Here is a 4,697-nt window from a genome sequence, read left to right as displayed (position 1 = left end):
GAAACAATCAACAGTGTCAAAGGCTACAGATAATTGGGAAATCAGTTCAGTGGCATAGATGATTTGTGATCAGGCAGAGGGCATTGCTGGAAATCCTGTGGCCTTCCAGCCTCCCTCCAAGTCTGGAAAAGTGGGAAGGGACACCTTGGTGCCACGGGGTCAGTTCAGCCACTGAAGTGACAACTTTAGGGTGACTTAAGGTCCTCACCTTAATAATGCTGACAGACATGACATTCAATAAACACTCTCTAATGGGGAAATTTGGCAAAAGGAAAGGCTCGCCTATAGGAAACAATCCCCTGCCTTTGTTTTTGATGACCTACGGGGAGAGACCATGATCATGAAGGTGGTTCTCCTAGCATGAGGCTAGGTCAGTGCATTTCAGGTGTGCTGAAGCCTGTGATGTCCCAAATGCGGGCTTTTCAATTGTAAAAAGGAAGTGCAGCAGATAACTGACTCCTGGGAGCCAGGATTCCTCTGCTAATTAGGAACTATATTCTTTTGGGGCTCCCAGACATAGGGTGGGGACCCATCATTATTTCATGACTGATGTTGGGCTTTCTGCCGCCCGTAAGATATTCAAGGACTTTAGAATCAGTTTGTAAACAAAGAGATTTGGATATCTCATTACAAAAATGCATTAAGTTTGTGGAATCTATTCTAAACCTGCTTAAATTGCAACATTATAAGAATTGCTGGTGCAGAGTGCAAGTTATGTAAAAACTGTTAATTATCAGGCTTTTAAGACAAGCTAAGATCTTTCAGCAAAAACTGTGCGCAAAGAACTCTAGGTCACAAATGACAATTTGTTGTTTTATTCATGGATAGATTATAGCATCTGCTGCTTATACTTAATTGGTTTTCCCCCACCTTCTTGAACTTCTGTGGTTCACATGGTGTGGATACATCCTCAGTGTTTTTAGGCAGGGAGTTCCAGGGGTTTCACTGGTATCATTGAAGGAATGGTAATATATCTTCAAGATCAGATGGTGAGTGACTAGGAGGTGAACTTGGAAACCGTGATGATCCAATTGGTAGAGGTTTTGAATTTTATAGTTATGTAAATAGACTCTTGGCAAATTACTGCGGTTTATCTTCTGAATGCTTGGTGCAGGGCTTGAGGAAGCAAATTCATGACATGGAGGTTGGAATACCGATCAAACAGGCTACTTTGCCCTGGATGGAATCAAGCTTCTTAATTGTTGTTGGAGCTGCACTTGTCCTTCTAGAGGGAAGTGGTCATGAATTTGGAAGATGCTGTCTAAAGATCTTTGGTGAATTTTTGCTGTACATTTTGTGGATAGTACATAGTGCTGCAACTGAATATCAATGGCAGAGAAGTGAATGATTCTGTTGTGCCAATCAAACTTCTTGAGTGTTGTTGGAGCTGCACCCATCAGGCAAGTGGGGAATATTCCATCACACTCTTGACTTGTGCCTTATAGATGACTGACAGGCTTTGGTGAGTCAGGAGGTGAGTTAGTCGCTGCAGTATTCATTGCCTCTGATCTGCTATTATGACCACTGTATTTATAAGGCAAGTCCAGTTGAGATTCTGGTCAATGGTAATCACCAAGATGTTGGTAGTGGAGGATTCATTGGTGGTAATACCATTGAAAGTCAAGGGGCAGTGGTTACATTGTTTCTTATTGGAGATTGTCATTTCCTGGCATTTATGTGGCACAAATGTTACTTGCCACTTGTCAGCCCAAGCCTGGATATTGCTCAGATTGTGTTACATTTGAACATGGCCTGCTTCAGTATCTGTGGAGTCACAAATCGTGCTGAACATTGTTTGCCAATGTTTGCACTTCCTTACTTCTGACCATATGATGGAGGGAAGGTCATTTGATGAAGCAGCTGAATATGATTGGGCCCAGCACACGACACTGAGGAACTCCTGCGGAGATATCCTGGACCTGAGATGTCTGACCTCCAACAACCGCAACTATCTTTGTATGTGCCATGTATGACACTACCAGTGGAGAGTTTACCCAATTTTGCTAAGGTTCTTTGATGCCACACTTCATTGAATACGGCTTTGATGACAAGGGCTGTCACTTTCATCTCTAGCCTTGCAGCTGTGTCCTTTAGGACCCAACCAGCTCAATCAGTAGTGCTGCTGCTGAACCACTCTTGGAGGTGTGTTGAAATTCCCCACCCAGAGTACACTTTTTGCGCCCTTGCCGTCTTCAGTACTTCCACACAGTCACCCAAGGCTGGAATTGAATCTGGGTCCGTAGGGGTGTGAGGCAGCAATGCTAACCACTGATCCACAATGCGTCTTCAGGCTGGCAGGCAGCACTTTAATTCTGAATTGGAAACATTTGGGAAATAGCAAAAAGCGCAAGATTGGAAGTAGTTCCACTTTCAGTTCCACTATTAGGAATAGTGCACTTGTTAGTTTCCCTGAGTGTGTCTGCCATATTCACAAGTCTGTTTATGTCCTCCTGAAGTCTCTTACTATATTTCTTATTGTTTGCTAAATTTCTGAATTTTATGTCATGTGTAAAGTTTGAAATTTTGTCTGGTATACCCAAGTCCAGATTGTTAATGAAAATTTAAAAAGCAGTGCCTCACTGGTCCTTGGGAGAAGGTAGTAGGAAATTCTGAGCTTGGGTTTTAGCATCTCGAGGCACTTGCTGCAGACATCACAGAATAACAAAAGTTTTACAGTGCAGAAGGAGGCCATTTGTCCCATCATGCCTGCACTGGTTCTTCAAATGAGCATCATTACCTTTGCCAATCTCTTGTTTTTTCCTCCATGCAGAGGGTTGTGTGTGTATGGAATGAGCTGCCAGAGGTGGTGGTGAGGCCAAGTACAATTACAATATTGAAAAGGCACCTGGGTGGGTACAAGAATAGGAAGGGGTTAGAGGGATATGGAGCAAATGCTGGCAAATGGGTCTAGATCAGTTTAGAATAACTGGTCGCTGTGGATGATTTGGACCAAAGGATCTTGTTTCCATGCTATATAATTCTATACCCTTGACACTATTTCTATCCAAATAATCATCCAATGCCCTCTTTAATGCCTCAACTAAATCTGCATCCACCAAATTTCCAGGCAGTGCATTCCATGCTTTAACTATGTGAAAATGTTTGTCTTTTTTCTTTGCCTCACATTTGTTTTACTTACAAATCACTTTAATCTGTACGTAATATTAAGATCTCAAAGGAGACCATTTAAAAAATAAATTCAAAGTCTCAGTTATTAACCAAATGAAATTACTTCACAAGATTACACATTTTAAACAAAAAATATTTTAGTCTACAAAAGTTAAACAAAATAAGTACTACTCAATTAACACTGTATGTAGAACATAGAACACAGAACATAGAACAATATAGCAAAGGAACAGGCCCTTCAGTCCACCATGTCTGCACCAACCATAATACCATTTTAAACTAATTCCATCTACCTGCACATGCTTTGTATTCCTGTATTCCCCACCTGTTCATGTGTCTGTCTAAATTCCTCTTAACCATTGCTTTCATATCTGCTTCTACTACCTTCCCTAGCAGCTTGTTCCAGGCACCTGCACACTCTGTTAAAAATTTATATCATTAACCCTTAGGATTAAATCCAAAAATTTCGAAGAAACACTTTGTTTTAATTCCACTCAAGAATTTGTTTTTAATTCCAGGTACTTTCTAGCCTTTTCAAGTTTCTTTCACTTCTCCTGGACCAAACAACTTTTAGAAATTTGGTTAGAAACAGAAAAACTGCAGATGCTGGAATGGAAAGAGGATGTGGGCTGGAAAGGGAGCCGGGCGATGGGTGGGCCCCTGGCTCCCTTTCCAGACCTGCCTCCTCCCTTCTGTTCGACCTGCTGACCCTCGCTTCCAGCTACCAACTAGATTCATCCTTCTCATCAACCAACCAGCTCGTACCTACTACCGGTGTCCACCTGTCACCACCATTCCTCTACCCCCTCCCACTTTCTTTCTTTATCTGCAGCTCCCTGTACCCCCACATCCAGTCTTGAAGGGTAATATCTGAAATATTGACTTCTTTCTTCCAGATACTGCCTGGCTTGCAGTGATCTTCCAGCCTTCTGCTTGTCTACTTTTAGAAATTCACTTTCATTCCTCAGTTCTCCGGCTAATCTCCAAGACATGAGATTCCTTGATATCTTTCCATTAATACTGACCTGCTAACACTCTTCAAGCACCTCATGATGTCGAACTTGCAGCTCAAGCCTGGGCTTTGTTGCCTTCTTGCTTAATGTATAATTTATATCTTTGATGAAGATAAAAATCCTCCTATTTGATTTATTCATTCCATCAAGAAGCCTTTACAAGTTGCATTTGGCTTCTTTGATCAAAGGAACCTACATGAATAATTTAAACACTTCATGAAGACAACTACTGAAATCTGTTCTCTATCAAGATATAGCACATTGTTTAGTGTTTTCACACTTGCATTTCTGACCTTTTAACAGAAACTTGGACTGTCTTTGGCATGTTAATTATCTTAGGAATTTTCATCAATTTCTCAAACCAAAATTTTCTACTTGTCTTACGTTTGACATTTTAAAACTAAATTCAATGTTATTTTTCTGAAACATATGAATCAGGAAAATAGATACTTTCATAACAAAGACCAGACCCTGGAGTTGGCCCTGATGGCTTCTGAGGATTCTAAAAGAAGTAGCTACAGAGAAAGCGGATGTATTAGTCACAATTTGCCAAAA

At 41.1% G+C, this 4,697-nt stretch overlaps 1 pseudogene; it reads left to right on the top strand.

The window, feature by feature from the left end:
* The first annotated feature begins 324 nt into the window (after positions 1–324).
* On the top strand, positions 325–426 carry LOC125487357 (annotated as a pseudogene).
* Positions 427–4,697: the final 4,271 nt, after the last annotated feature.

The sequence above is a fragment of the Rhincodon typus genome, chromosome 2 (genome assembly GCF_021869965.1).
Source record: "Rhincodon typus isolate 14 chromosome 2, sRhiTyp1.1, whole genome shotgun sequence".
Taxonomy (NCBI): domain Eukaryota; kingdom Metazoa; phylum Chordata; class Chondrichthyes; order Orectolobiformes; family Rhincodontidae; genus Rhincodon; species Rhincodon typus.
The sequence above is the reverse complement of the archived record's forward strand: the minus strand, read 5'-3'. Positions and strand labels throughout refer to the sequence as shown.